This window comes from Physeter macrocephalus, chromosome 14 (assembly GCF_002837175.3).
Source record: "Physeter macrocephalus isolate SW-GA chromosome 14, ASM283717v5, whole genome shotgun sequence".
NCBI lineage: Eukaryota > Metazoa > Chordata > Mammalia > Artiodactyla > Physeteridae > Physeter > Physeter macrocephalus.
The window spans coordinates 94,694,360-94,710,157 of NC_041227.1; the positions used below are offsets into that span (position 1 = coordinate 94,694,360).

Consider the following 15,798-nt stretch of genomic DNA (forward strand, 5'->3'; position numbering starts at 1 on the left):
CTTCTCTTGTTGCGGAGCACCGGCTCTAGGCGCGCGGGCTTCAGTAGTTGTGGCTCGCGGGCTCTAGAGAGCAGGCTCAGTAGCTGTGGCGCACGGGCTTAGTTGCTCCGCGGCATGTGGGATCTTCCCGGACCAGGGCTCGAACCCGTGTCCTCTACGTTGGCAGGCGGATTCTTAACCACTGCACCACTAGGGAAGTCCTGGTGAGATATATATATACTTTTTTTTTTTTTTTTGCGGTACGCGGGCCTCTCACTGCTGTGGCCTCTCCCATTGCGGAGCACAGGCTCTGGACGCACAGGCCCAGCGGCCATGGCTCACGGGCCCAGCCATTCCGCGGCATGTGGGCTCCTCCTAGATCGGGGCATGAACCCATGTCCCCTGCATCGGCAGGCAGACTCTCAACCACTGCGCCACCAGGGAAGCCCCCGGTGATATATTTTTATAAATACTGTTTGCAGAAAAAAATAGCTCAGGATTTGGGAAAAGATTGCTATCCTAATTTCTAGAGTGTAACAATTATGGAACCATAATGAGACAACTTTTTATTAAAGAGAATATTTCCTAAAGGTTTATTATAATATCACTTTAGAGGTTTCTTATCACAAGGGTTTTACCATCTTGGCTTTTTGGTTCAGGTGAGGGTGTGAGTGCCACCCTATGGCAGTTAAAATTCTGACTGTTTAAAGGACTGGTGGTGGTGATTTATTATCTATATTTAAAGTGTCACAGCCAGTCAATAGAACCACTCAAAAAAAAGCATTGAAAAAGCATTTTAATTTATTTTAGGCAACACCATATAGACATTTTAATGCAGGCTTAGGTGATGGTTGCAGTTAGGCTTTAAAGAGAGAGACAGTGCCATTTCAGGCAAAACTAGCACTCCTTGTTCCACACCTGAGTCTAAATATAGAATTGGTGGCATCATTACCTATCATGTACTTAGAAAATGCCTGAAATTTGAATCTGATGAACTAAATTTTTCTCAGCCTCTAAAGTAGCATTAACAATAGAGGAAAACTGGGATGTGGTTCTTTTGATGTTTAAAACCGATAAGGGAAATGGTTAAGCAATAGTCTGCTGACGTGCTCAGAACTTTACCCTGCTGACAGCTCAGTTGGGATCTTGTGTATTATTTTTTTCAGTGGAGACCTGTGTATTGCTAATTTTAGAACAGAGTGACATGAAGTTCTTAGCTTTACATAGGTTGGAATTGAATCTTTTTTCTGGAATTTCAGTTCCACAATCCATTACCTCTTTGTATCAAGGACAAGTGAAAGGTTTAGGTTTCTTTTCCTCTTTGATGGGAAGACTGTACTTGTTTTTGCCTCACCCAGGCATTATTCGCTTTATTTTTGCATTTGGTGACTGGAAAGGGGGTCCCTGAATGGCCTGCTTCTACAGCAAAGACAGTGGAGTAAGCTTTCTTTCTTGGAGATGCTTTACATTTGTGGTTGTATTTAGGCTTTCTGTTATTTGCTGCCATCATCTGCCTTGCTCATTGTAGACTCAGGGATTGACTTCAAGTTCATAGGTAAAGGTTCATCTTAAATTCTTATTTTAGTTCCTTTGGGTTTGATTTGCAGTTGACCTGTATCCATTCTACTTGTTTCTTGTTTCTTTTCCAGAGTAAATATTTCACAAAGCGTCTATCATATATTTTTAGGAATGTATGTATATTTTTTTCCAGCTTTATTAAGGTATAATTGATTAATAAAATTGTAAGATATTAAAGTGTACAACATGATGATTTGAGGTACCCTTATCTTTTGTTATTGTTCTTTTTATTCTGGAGGCTTACAGTTGGCAGTACTATCAGGCCAAAATACCTTTAGGACTGTATGGAAAAGGCACTTTCCACTACTTCCTAACAGTATGGAATATATGTAATACTTGATCTTATGTATTTCTTCTGTGACTACTAACTAGTTCATGCCCTTTGAAAATTTCCCCTTCGGTTGTTTCTTTTTCTTATTGACTTGTAAAAATTCTTCGTATTTTGTGGCCAGTTTGTTGCAAATATTATTTAAGGCTATGTATAAATGAGAAAGCAGGCTATTGCATCAAATGCTTATCCAAGATGATATTTGGTTAAAATGTTCGCCTTGGTTATTTGAGCAATGGTAAGCTTCTTTTGTCTCTTTCCTTCCAAAAATGCATAGAAAAGCTCCTTCTGTCTGAAGTAAAGTGTTGGCTCTGTGTTGGTTATAATTTGCTTTTTCTGGCTGGCAGAGCCTGCTTTTTGTTTTCTGTCTTCTGACAGATTATAGGATTGTGGGGAAACAGCGTCCAGGGCTTTTTCAGGAACTGTGCCATTATATCTACAGGAGAAGCCATTGGCTTTGGCACTAGAAGGGAATTGGCTCTTCATTTAAAGATGCCAAATCATGCTTGATTCACAAGTTTGCTGTCTCATTTTGTGTATGTGTGTGAAACTTTTTCAGGATGTTGGCTTTTACTTTTTCTACCATGTGCTACTCCATCAGTATGAGAAATTAACAACTTGTTCCTTCTCTCCAGCTCTCCACCCCCAACACACACAATCCAAACATCCCAAACCATAGCAAAAGATGCAACAGTCATTTTGAGGATTAGGGCAAAATACACCACACGAATGTTTCCATTGCCCTTTTGGTGACTTTGAGTTTTAATTCTGCTTTATCAGTTAAAGTCTTTATCTTTCCTATGTAGGCTTGAATTATTTAGGTGGGGAAATGATTTGCCAACCAAGATGTCCCTTTACAGAGGCTTTTCAAAGGCATCGGTGGAAGCGAATTGTCAGAGTACTCTATTTCCCAACTTGGGAAACTTAATTTGCATAAGAGAGAGCACATTTAGGAAACGTCTACTTATTTATTTATCCTTGACATGCTCTTTTCAGGGGGGTGAAGTATAATTTATCCTGATCTCAATTGAGAATTTTTATTATCATGTAAGCAGTCTTATTAACTCCAATTGTATCTGTTACCTTCATGCTTTTTAAACTGCGTACAATTGATTTTGAAACCTAGCCAACTAGATATTTTAGCAAATCTTCCACACACGTTAATGCCTCACTCCTCTACTTTCTATAGATAACAGTTTAAAGATACCTTCTCAGTGAAGCTATTTCCGTTTAGATTAAGGTGGGAAAATTGTAAATAGGAGAATAAGCCAGTTTTGATAAGCTGGTTTGTCTAGGGTGAATTTTTATATGGACACATGTTTTTTTCTCCCTCCGCCAAACCGTCCTGCCCCAAACCCACAGTCTTGCAAAAGTTGGGGTTTGGTTCTCATGTGCATTCTTTGTTGTAGTTTGCCTTTTTTTTTCAGATTGGTGTCTCCCTTCACTAGACTAAACACCTTAAAGACAGAGTTTGTAGCTTATTCATCTTTTTGTCTCCGGGGTCTAATGAAGTTCCTGGTATGTAGGAATGCAGTAAATACGTGGTGATGTGAGTGAATGAATGAATGAATTGAATTCCCAAAGATACAGTGAATGGATTTTATACTTCCCTCTAGTGTTTGAAAGAGAAAGTGCAGCCAGTTAAAAAAAAGGTTAAAAGAATACCTTGCTACATTGAAATAATAGTCAAGGCATTGCCTTTTTTCTTTTTCCCCCCAAGTTTTCACACTTGTTTTTTCAGAACTATTGTTCTTTTTAAGTCTAGTGAATAATAAATTTCCTCATCAAAGTCTGTGTTCTGTCTCTTGGATGTTTGAATTTTGTAAAATGTCACTAGTGGGTCTTTATGGGGAAAATGCCTTTTTATTTTATTTTATTATTTACTTACTTATTTTTTAACACTAAATTTTTATTTTTTTTCTTTGCCATTATGCTTTATTACAGGATATTGGATATAGTTCCCTGTGCTATACAGTAGGACCTTGTGGTTTATCCAGTCTATATATAATAGTTTGCATCTGCTAATCCCAAACTCCCAATCCCTCCCTCCCCCACCCCCCTCCCCGTTGGTAACCAAAAGTCTGTTCTCTATGTCTGTGAGTCTGTTTTGTAAATAAGTTCATTTGTGCATATTTTAGATTCCACATATAAGTCACATCATGTGGTATTTGTCGCTTTTGTTTTTTTAATTTTTATTGGAGTACAGTTGCTTTACAATGTTGTGTTACTTTCTACTGTACAGCAAAGTGAGTCAGCTATATGTATACATATATCCCCTCTTTTTTGGATTTCCTTCCCGTTTAGGTCACCACAGAGCATTGAGTAGAGTTCCCTGTGCTAAAGTAGGTTCTCATTAGTTATCTATTTTATACACAGTATCAGTATATGTCAATCCCAGTCTCTGATTTCATCCTCCCCCTGCTTCTGATTTATTTCACTTAGTATGATAATCTCTAGGTCCATCTTCATTGCTGCAGATGGCATTATTTCATTTTTTTCTGGCTGAGTAGCATTCCATTGTTTATATATACCACATCTTCTTTATCCATTTATCTCTTGATGGACATTTAGGTTGTTTCCATGTCTTGGCTATTGTAAATAGTGCTGCTACAAACATGGGGGGTGGGGTGCAGGTATCTTTCCAAATTATAGTTTTGTCTGGATATGTGTGCAGGAGTGGGATTTCTGGATCATATGGCAACTCTATTTTTAGTTTTTTGAGGAACCTCCATACTGTTCTCCATAGTGGCTGTATCAATTTACATTCCCACCAACAGTGTAGGAGGGTTCCCTTTTCTCCACACCCTCTCCAGCATTTGTTATTTGTAGACTTTTTAATGATGACCATTCTGACTGGTGTGAGGTGGTACCTCATAGTTTTGATTTGGAAAATGCCTTTTTAGTAGTGTTTAGCTTAGGTTCAGAATAGATCATTGTTTTTGTTTTATTTTTGTTATCTGGTTCTGCTGAAAATTGTATATTTGATTTGAGTAAATTAAGCATCAAAGGCACCTTTTTGGGGTTTTTTTGCTTGTTAAAAATGTCATTTGGGAAATTTGCAAAATGGAGTACTCAAGAAATATTGAAGTGCAAACAATGATCAGACTAGATGGATGTTACCTAAACTAGTTTTCAATGCAACCCATTGATCTTTTCCTTCTGTTTCTGAGAGATGGTATGTTTGTTTTGTGTTTTAATATCTTTTGCTGATTATGAATGTAAGGCATGTTCAACACAGAAAGTTTAAAAATTACAAAAATAATTTGTAATTCTACTACTCAGCTAATCTATTAAAATTACAAAATTAATGCATGTTTTTTATCTTTTAAAAGATTGAGCAAAACAAATATAAAAATTTTTTCTCCTTCATTCCTCCGTACCTCTCTTTTCCTCCTCTCAATGGTTACTATTGTTGACAGATTGGTGTATATACTTCCAGATATTTTCTTGGACCTACAGACATATATATAATATTCATATGTGCTTAAAAAATAGATGTGTTATCTTATAATACAATCTGAAACTTGATGTTTTAAAACTTTTTATTGAGATAAAATATATGTATAGGAAAGTGCACGTTAAGTGTACAGCTCAATGAATTTTCACAAATTGAACATACTTAATGTAACTAGTTCTCAGATCAAGATACATTACCAGCCCTCTTGAATCCCCTCCTAGCAATTTGTCCATGATATTATTGAAGCACAGAGTGGATAAGTCCTTGGGCAGTACTGGCAGAGTTAGAATTTGGTTATTTGTTCTATCTTGAAAATGAATGAAGTTATTAATGATTTCAACTTTGGTGGCTGTTATGAGAACTTGGGTCATTTAGTGATTTGGACCATTCTTTTGCTGTAGTGTTTACTGGTCTAAATATTTATAGAGAACTTTACTATGTATGACTTACTGTGCAAAATTGGGAAAGGAGAAGATACAAAGACAAGTGTAATATAAGCCTTGACTTACAGTCTAAATTAGGAAGACAAATCACATATTAGACAACAGAACAGTTAAGTACTAAATTGTGTAGTAGTGATTCAGAAAAGGAATCATTGCTGACAGCATTAAAGAAGGCTCCACAAGGGAGGTGGAATTTGAGCTGAGCCTTGAAGAATGGGTAGGATTTAAAAGGAATGGTTATAACAGTACAAGTCATGGCAAGAAAGTAGAAATGAAAGATACACAGACAGTGAGTAAGCAGATCGGTTTATCTGCTATGGGGGTAAACTGATGAGGAAAGGTGGAGAGTAAGTTTGATAACATAGGATAGTACCAGATTGTGGAACATACAATAGCCATAGAGTGGAAGCTTGGTTGGATGGCATAGGCACCAGACAGCCACAGTAGAGCTTAGTGGATAGGAGTATTAGACTTGGAGCCAGGAATACTCAACTTCTAAAATTGACTTTTCCATTTACCACCTTTGTGACCTAGAGCAGATTGTTCAGCCTCTCTGGACCTCAGTTTCTTTGTCTGTAAAAATGGGGGAAATATCTATTTCATAGGTTTATCATGATGATAAAATCATAATTATTTATTATGTATATTTTTTTAAACTGAAGTATAGATGACTTACAATATTTTTCAGGTGTACAGCAAAGTGATTCATTTATATGTATTTTTTTTCAGATTCTTTTCCATTATAACTTATTACAATATATTGAATATAGTTCTCTGTAATATACAGTAAGTCCTTGTTATTTATCTATTTTATGTGTGTGTGTATATATATATATATATATATATATATATACATTTTTTTCCCCCTTGATACAGGGGCTTGCACCTAGTAAATGTGCAATAAATTTAACTGTATCTGTAGTTCTTAAGGAGAAGAGCAAATGGATGTGAAAGCAGTGCTATGTGGAATTAGGGAGGCTAGAAAGAAGTTATAGTTTCCCCCACAGACGTAGTAAGGGTCTCTGTTAGGGTAGTGGTAATAAGATAGAGTATATTTGAGGGGCATGAAAAGAAATTGGACTTGAGTTCCTCTTTAGGAGGAAGTGTTTTGGGCTTCCCCTGTGATCTTGTGTTAAACAGTTGTAATTCCTCTCTGTTTTCTTGGACTGTGTAGATGAAGATAAATTTGATTTTTTAATTTTAGTAAAGGTATTCAAAATACCCTGAGTTCCTCATTTATATTTTAGAAGAGGATATTAGAAGTTTTGTCTGAATTATCTAATTGTCAAGAACATTTGTGATAATGGTGAGACTGGCATGTTTATTTGTTTGTTTTTGATGTCTTGGCAAATTAATGGGCTTATGAGTGATCTTGGAAGGATTTTTTTTTTTTTTGGCCGCACAGTGCGGCTTGTGGGATTTTAGTTCTCTGACCAGGGATTGAACCCAGGCCCTTGGCAATGAGAGAGCATGGAGTCCTAACCACTGGACCACCAGGGAATTCCCTAAATCTTAGTTTCCTTAAAGAGAGAAAAATTGCCTTTTTCAAGAAGGCTAGAATTTGAAGGAAAGTACTGACACAGCTGTTTACCTTAGTCATCAAGAGTAGCTTTTAGGTCAGCTATTTAAAATAGTAATTTCTTGAAGTATTGTTTAGTTATTTTAATATGGAAAATGCCAGAGAATTGCCAAATGATATGGAGAGTTGTAACTGCTTTTGTGCTTTTGAGGATTTTTGTTTAGGTCAGATGTATTTGGGAAGGGAATGGACTCGTTCGCTAATTTGGGAGACTTTTGTGGGCGGTATTTAAAATGAAATTTTCACGTTTGGTTCTTTTTATCTGGAACCTAGTCTATGAGACAGCAATGAAGTTCCTCCATAAATCTATTTATTTAAGCCCAAGCCTTTTAATTTGGGTTAGAAAAAAGAGCTGGCTTTTAAATGGGCGTGTCACACAATTCCTTTTCCATCTTCCCAGAACACTGAGGTTATATATATATATATGAAATGCTTTGGGCTCCACATAAGAAAAGGCTACTTAATTTTAAAGTGTTTTGTTGTTGTTTTTTAAAAATTGTAGTAGCACTTGGGAACTAAGCGGGATTGTAGTGTGAGGTAGACACTTAACATTAGTTGCAAGAACTTCGTGGACAAAAATGACAGTGTAGGTAATATAACTTGCCTTCCCCATCCCCACTTTGTTTTTCTTAAATGAACCCCTACTACTGCTTCACCACTATACCTAAGAAAATATTCGACAGTCTTTAGCATATTCCATCCCCCCAGTGTTAGGCCCTTAACATTGACGTTAGTGATTGAAGTGTTGATGCAACCTGCCAGTTATGCGGAGGCCTGGCAGTTCCTGAGAGTTTTTTCTAATATTGGGTGTATGGCTTGAACAAGACTTAGATGTTTGTTTCCTAATCGTACTGAAACCTGCTAAGGGAGTGGTTAGCTTGGGTTTAATTGGATGTAGATAGCTTGTATCTGAGCTGGGTTGGATCCAACTGTGTGTGTGTCTTTGGTGTTCTGTTTGTTGCAGATGATTTGATGTATTCCTTCTCCCAGCGCACCAACTTCCAGATAAATCCCTTCCCAATATGCGCCCCCCTCCCCCCTTAATTTCTGCGTCACGGGAAGCAGGAGTTTCAGACAGGGTGGATTGATGTGTGCAGCTGATCTAATATGCAAACCTAAATCTATGCACTGTTATGAGGGAGTGCAGTTGATTAGTCTGAGAAAAGAAGGGCGAGGCAGAGAGGCCTGGGGAGCATCTTTCTACTCTCAGGTGTCTCCGGATGGCTATTGCTGTGAAGTCTGATGCACTCTGGGAGGTACTGCCTGGATGGGGGTCACTCCTAGTACCCAGGCAGGGCGTGGGCGGGGGAGCAGGAGAAGGGGCGCCGCATCACCTGGCCCATCCGGGATGCCGGGCTGCAGGCTTCGGGGTGGGGGCCTGGAGAGATGGGGGCAGCTCTAACAAAGAGGAGCCGTGCCAGGGCCGGGGCCGCGGGTAGCTGGCCTATCCTGGGCGGCTGACCTCCCAGTGGGCCTCCCCAGTTGGCTGTTTGGTGAGTCGCTCCGCTGGCTCCCTGGCTCGCCATTGGCTGTGCGGACTGGAGGGGGCTCGAGAAGGGCCGGGATGGAGTTGAGGGGGCGGGGCTGGCTTCCGGCGGCGAAGGGGGAGCGAGCGGTAGCCGGCTGGGGGAGGGGGTGTCGGCGCGCCGCGGAGTGCTTCGCTCAGAGAGCCTGGCACCCGGAGCAGCCGCCTCCCCCTCCCCCTGCCAAGACAGCTAGAAACTCCTTCTCTTCCATCCTCCCGGGGCTCGGGCGAGGAGGGCTGAGCTGCCCCAGGCAGGCGGGGCGGAGCCCGGAGCCCCACCGAGCGCTGCGGAGCGAACCTCACCTCCCTCCCTTCCAGGGCTCAAGGTGTGTGTGCTTTTTCTAACCAACCCCGACTTCAGCCGACTTAACCTTGTGAGAAAAGGGGAAATGGAATGGGAAGTAAGAGCTCCCCATCTAATCAGTTTATTTTGATTTTCTAATTCTACCCTTCATTCTTCTTTCCCTCCCTTCATCTCACCCGTGCCAGCAGGGTAAGGAGATTCAGGACTCTCATCTCTTTTTACTGATGTGTCGATGTCGGTCGCGTAATAAAATGAACAGAAGGAAAAAGAGGAGCCCTTTCTTGTGTGGCATCTGATGCAGTAAACCAAAAAAAAAAACCAGCAGGTTAGAATAGGAGTGGGTTTTTGGAACTGTTCTGCATCCGTGTCCATTAAGGCTGTCTTCACCATTTTCCTACTTGGGACTGCCTTAATCGGCAAAAACAATCTGAAAAGGAAGGAGGTGCTAGTGGAAAGAGGGATCAGCCCCCGTCAGATGGTGGTTAAAGGAAATCCTGATAGTTGTTAGCGATTAACTGCTAAAGTCTCTCCCCGAGTACGGTGTTACCGGCTTTGTGTAGCACTCAGCCCTGTTGGAGAAGCCTAGCTAGAGCAAGCAAACTTACCTTGCCGTTACTGAAACTTAAAAGTCTTATCTTTTTCTCCATCTGTATATTTCTCATAAATAGGCTCTCAGAGGGATTAGTTTCTGTCATCAAAAACCAAACTTTAAACAAATGCAGATGAATTTTGTTTAATTCATTTATTTTTTAAAGCGCCCCCCCATGAATTCGTGTGGCTGTATCATTACAATTTATATGTATGTCTTGAGTTCCTTTGCTTCTACAATGTATGGATCCCTTCTTTCTGAAGGACAGCTTATCTTCAGCCAAAATTAGGAACCTCTTTATAGGTTTTTAATTGAGAGGAAAGTTATCAATTGAAGATAGAAAACCCAAAATTTATGATAGAAACAAAGGGAGGGTGTGTGTGTGTGTGTGTGTGTGTGTGTGCTGAGTGGCAGTGTTCATGGTAAACTTGTTTGGACTAGATTTATCTTAATGTTGATTAGCAAAGAGCTAGAATGCCAAAAGTGAGGAATATCAATTTTTTTGGCAGCACTTTGGTAAGTATTAATTGAAATGATTGAGAGGTCAGTCTTGTAATCCAGGTTCAATTTCCAGAAATTGTTCTAACTGGAGTTCAGTTTTGAAGATAGAATTGATATGCTGGAGCTGTTTTACCATTTAAGCTAGATTAATATTTTTTCTTTACATTGATTTATTTTATCTCTAATCAATAAGGAGCAGTTTGGGGTAAAAGCAAGTATTATAAAGACTAGGGATGATGGGGTAGGAAACCATCTCAGTTGTGGATACTTACTAGGGATCAGGAACTTAGTATACTTTTTTTTTTAATCGCAAGTAGCCTTAATATAGAGTTGTGCAAAAAAAAGTAGATTCACAGTAAACCTTTGTTAGATTTTGGGTTTTTAGTTTATTACCCATTTATCCCTTAAGACTCCATGAATCATGTTTAAATTGAAAGGCAAAGAGAATCCCCCAGATGTTGTCTTACCCAACTTGTTATTGAGAATGAACTATTAAAAATCACTTTGAAGCTTTGATGGCTAGCTAGTGTATAAAACGAAGTGTACTTTGATGTCTGAACTATATAGTAAGTTGAGGGAGTGACAAAATCCACTTGGAGGCCATGTTAAAGCATATACCACTTCAACTTGCTTCTACCAAAAAACAAGTTGTCCTCCTATTTGATATCTAGGTGTTTTTTTCTTTGTCTACTCATGAGTGAGCAGTTAATACAGCTTTATAAAGTTACATTACACTTTGCTCACTTAATGTTTTTATATTTCTATTTTCTTGACAGATTTGTGTAATCTATATTTTGCATGGTGCAGTGATTTCCCCAAAGAATTTTTCCCAGGAGACAAAAGGCTATGTATAGGACTAATCATAGGTGTATATCTATGCTGATCTCCAATTATCATTTAAGGGGGATGGAAATTCAGATTTGGTCCTCTGCAAGGAAACAATTATATGAAGGCATGACTTTCCATAATCTCTTAGGTTGAGGGGACATGGTGCAGCTGAAGTTCAGTCCACTGATTTTTCTTTAGCAATCTGTTTTTATCCATCCTGCTTATTTCTGTGAGTCACAGCTTAGAATGTGTTAAGAAAAAGGGCCCTATGTTCTCTCTAAAGGGAGACTCAAGCCCAATCCCCCATTCGCATCAGAAGTATAAAATGGTCCCCTTGAGAAGGTGAAGGAAAAGATTGGACTCTTGGCGTTGTTTGATTCTCATGATAATCAGCTTGAGTGTTGTCAGGTTTGGAATTGGGAAAAGCTTGCTCAAGGTGAGAAAATATTAGAGGCAAAAAGACCTGGGAGACAATGAATGCATTCATATGGAGATGCGGCTGGTGGTAGTTTTTAGCTATTCTGCTCTGTCAGTCAGGTGTCTGAGACAATATTTTGTGTGTTTAAGCACAACCCCCTCCCCCAAAGTTTGACTCTTGGAAACTGAATCTTTTGAGGAAGTTTTTTGCTGTCTGAATCCAGAGGGTAGAAGACTTGGTGGAGTCTGTTATCTGTTTATGGCCTAGATAAGGACATGGAATTGATTGCTAGTGAGTTACTGAACTCTTCCTAATGAATGGTTGCTAGGCAAAATGCATCTCAATCAGTTTAATCCTCAATAGTTTACAGGTCTGCTCTTGGTGAGGGGCCAGAGCTGTCTTTCTAATGATACTGCACTTTAAGAATCCTGTTGGATGTGCATATATGTTGCTCAGTGGTTCAAAAAAAAAAAAAAAAAAACTAGAATAACTTGTGTGTTTCATTTCATCCATCTAAAATAACTTAGCTTTTGGTAACCTGGGTCAGCATTATCATTAACTTCTCTCCTGGATCAAGTGGTGGGATGAAGTTGCTCTCCAATGTTAAGATACCACTATTCGATTATCTTTGAGTTTGTAACTAGTAAGGCAGTGAACTAATACATTCATTTTGGAAACAGGCCAGTGATAGCACTGCACTTGGGCCTGGATGGATGGAAAAATAGGACAGAGTAAACAATTGAGGGCATAAATAATGAATCTTCCAACTGAGCCCTGGGAGAATGAAGGAGATTATCCTCAGAGCTGTTCAATCTGGCAGTGAAAGGAGAAGAGTCCACTGAATTAATTACCCTGACTTGTTTATACTGCACTTATTATGGGATTGTTAGAGCCATTCAAAATAGAGTTGCCTTTTAGATATAAACTTTTAATCCATCATTTTTTTTTTAAGCCAAACAACCAAATAGCTCATCTGTTTCTTAGAATCCAGGCCTTTGCTCCCTCCCCCAACTTTTTTTCTGTATTAGCATTTTATGAATACTGGACAGTCCTTTTGTTTGGCCACATCTTAGAATTTTGCTTAATTAGAGATTTCATCATCTGTAAATATATATAGTAATAGAAGAGAGGACCTGAGCCTGGCTCAAAGGAATTATTTGGTACCTTGAGTACATATTATATTGCACCTTGAAATTAAATGTCGGGTTGTAGGGTATAATATATAACAACTCACAAAAGGTTAAGACAAGAATTCCTTCAGCCCAAGAATCATTTCCAGTATTAGCATAAATATTTTTACTTTTGTTTTAGTTTTCATCCAATGAATTAAATAAGCACTCTCTTAGTGGTCTCAGCATTTCTCTGAGGTAGGGAAAACTAATGCCTCAAGAATGTCTAAATAACTTAGAAAGTGATTTATTTGGTAGTGAAGCCAGACCCAGAGCCAAGGTCTCTGAATTTCTAATATATTTAATTATTTTCTCCAAGAACTCCTTTCAGGGTCCCTATTTGAAATGATTGAAATTTTCCTATCTCTACCCTGAGAAGGTGTTTTTATTTCTCTAGTTGTGAAGAGAATCCAAAGACCAAGATGCCATTATCAGTCAAAAGGAGAAAGGTTCAAGATGAGGTGTTGGAGGAATAAAAGAAATATAAAGGAAAGGCCAAATTGAAGTTTTATTAAATTTGGTGCCGATGGATCCAGGGTCGGGGTGGGGGTGTGGGGGGGTGTGGCTGATTAGATCAAATTTAGACTGAGTTTGTTGCATTTAAGCCTAGCTGAAAGGGGCAGGAGGCATCTTTACCAACATACAGGCAGAACTCTAGTTAAGGGTTCATTCCTGATCAGAGAATACAGTCAGTTCTTGATTATTCATGCAGAAGAGCAAACAAGCAAAGCATGGACAAGTAAAATCCAAAGATGTTCCTAGGCCACATTTTTAAGCAATAGCTTTAACTTCCTCTGCTTTTTAACTGCGATTTTCCAGCTGAACAAACTGATTAAAATTTTGTTTCTTTGTCTGGTCATTCAAGAGACAAGTAGGTGAGATTGCCACCAGCTTGGTTTACACTCAGTTTCTTTTTTCTTTTTTTTTTTTTTTTTTTTTTTTTTGTGGTACGCTGGCCTCTCACTGTTGTGGCCTCTCCCGTTGCGGAGCACAGGCTCTGGACGGCCATGGCTCACGGGCCCAGCCGCTCTGCAGCATGTGGGATCTTCCCAGACCAGGTCACGAACCCATGTCCCTTGCATCGGCAGGCGGACTCTCAACCACTGTGCCACTAGGGAAGCCCTACACTCAGTTTCTTAATCGTCAAGGGTAGTGTATAGCTCAAAACAGAACCTAGAAAAGTTCAGCTCAGTTTTGTATCCTTGAGACAGTTTGTTTTATTTACTATTTTAAGACTTGACCCTTGTTATAGGACCTAATTATACTGAGGTTCTATGGAAAACTGAGATTTTCCAGGTAAATCATAAATCTTGACACTGGGATGTTTTCTTTGTTGGTGTCTTCTTGCCCCACAGATATGCAAGTCATTCATCATATGTGGGCAAGCTGTAGATAGCCAAGCCAAAGAAGAACTATTACCAAAGTAAACCCCTTTTCTAACACTGGGCTCTGTGTACTCTAATGATGGGAGCTGTTGGCCGAAATGAAATCCATTTACACATTAGATTGTGATCAAAGAAGTACTATAAATTGCAAATTCAAAACTGAGTATTTCTTTAAGTGCTGTTTGGTGGGAAAATGTTATCTCTCTCTCTTTAGTGGAAGATCTACTGAATATTACAGCAGATTTAAAAGGCAGTGTTTCATAACCACTCTCTAATTCTTGGCTCTAACTCAGCAAAGTGGTTTTGAGGATCAGTTGCTGATCTGAGTGAAAATCAGATTTTATGCCACTTGCAAAATTGAAGTGATTTACACAGCATCCCTGTTGCTTCAGAGGAGAATCATAAGCATTATTACTCACAACTTAATTTTTTTCTTTCCTTCCAAAAAAGCTAAAGTACTTCTGCCATTGGCATTTCATTTATCACTTACTATGTAAAGGATAGCACTTAATCTATTTTAAAAGGAAAGGGGTATCAAGACTATGAGAAGTTAAAGGCAGCTCATCCCAGGTCACAGTATATCAATGGAAAAGTCACATTTCCTGGGTTCCTGAATGGGCCTTCTGTATCACCCAGCTATTCAGCGGGAAGTAGTTTTACTATTATGAAGACATTAATTTTGTAGCTGTGAAGGTACTGGTTTGGCTTTTGCTTACCTTATTCTCCCAGAACCTCTTTCATTCAACAGAAAGTGGGACCGGTGGATTAATGAAGAATCCATATCTTGGTTCTGACCTGTCGTGCCAGGTGTTGTTGTGCATTCACTAAAGTGCTTTACTGAGGATTTTAGTACTTAGGCTTCATTCAGTCCCTGTGAGGTATGGTACGATTGGAGTGTGATACTGTGTTAGAACATTTCTCCAGAGAGATGAAAGGAACCTTTCCTCTTAAGAAAAGTGCTTTGCCTATTTCCATATCCTGTGGCAAAATTAAGTTGGAACAAGTTGCTTTTTCAGCAAGCTATATTTTAATTTTTGCCTCTTTTCCAAGCTGAACAAATGTCCCAACTGAAAAGTGTCGTTCTTATCATTCATAGTATGTTCTGGAGAGATTGTTCCTTAGTGCACCTAGAAGTGAGAGGCTGATGCCACTTCAGTCTGCATGCCAATTTTGTAGCTCTCTAAAATTCTGTTTCTACCAGCTCCCTCCATCCCCCTATCTGTCCACAGCTGCTCATCTTTCAGCTCCCCACAACTAGAGAAATGCTAGTCTTTATTAAAGTCAGAGTTGCATCCGGCAGCAGTCTTTGTGTGTGTGCTGGTGGGCTTGAATTTTTGCATTATTTCTTGAAGAGTATTTCAGCATTACAGAAACAAAATTTTCCTCTTCAAAACAAGTTGATCAATTGCTTTTTATTAAATGTGCAAGTACCTAAGAGTTAAACTTGAAATGAGAGGGGGGAGAAACTAATTTTAGTTATAGTTTAATTGCTAAAAAAAGATTTCTTATGTAATTAAAAGCTGTACTGCTGCCTTACACTGAAACTAGCAGATAAAGCATGGAGAAAGTACAGTTTCTCAGTGAGGACCACACTCTGACTATGCTATTTAAGGTTGCTGCCCCATCCAGTCTTCCTCATCTCCTTACACCTCTTCATTTGTTGTGTTGGGTTTTTTTTTTTTTTTTTTTTTTTTTTGCGGTACGCGGGCCTCTCA

At 39.1% G+C, this 15,798-nt stretch overlaps 1 protein-coding gene across 3 annotated transcripts in view; it reads left to right on the forward strand.

Annotated features, from left to right (window-relative positions):
* Positions 1-15,798, forward strand: part of FAM222B (family with sequence similarity 222 member B) — a 71,881-nt gene that overhangs the window by 22,423 nt on the left and 33,660 nt on the right. Inside the window, exon 1 of one of the 3 annotated variants that reach the window (XM_007121727.4) lies at positions 8,991-9,215. The exons of the other annotated variants lie outside the window; for them this stretch is intronic. The gene's annotated coding sequence lies outside the window, so the exon portion shown is untranslated. Of the gene's footprint in view, positions 1-8,990; positions 9,216-15,798 lie in introns of those variants that run through there. 3 annotated transcript variants of the gene reach the window in all.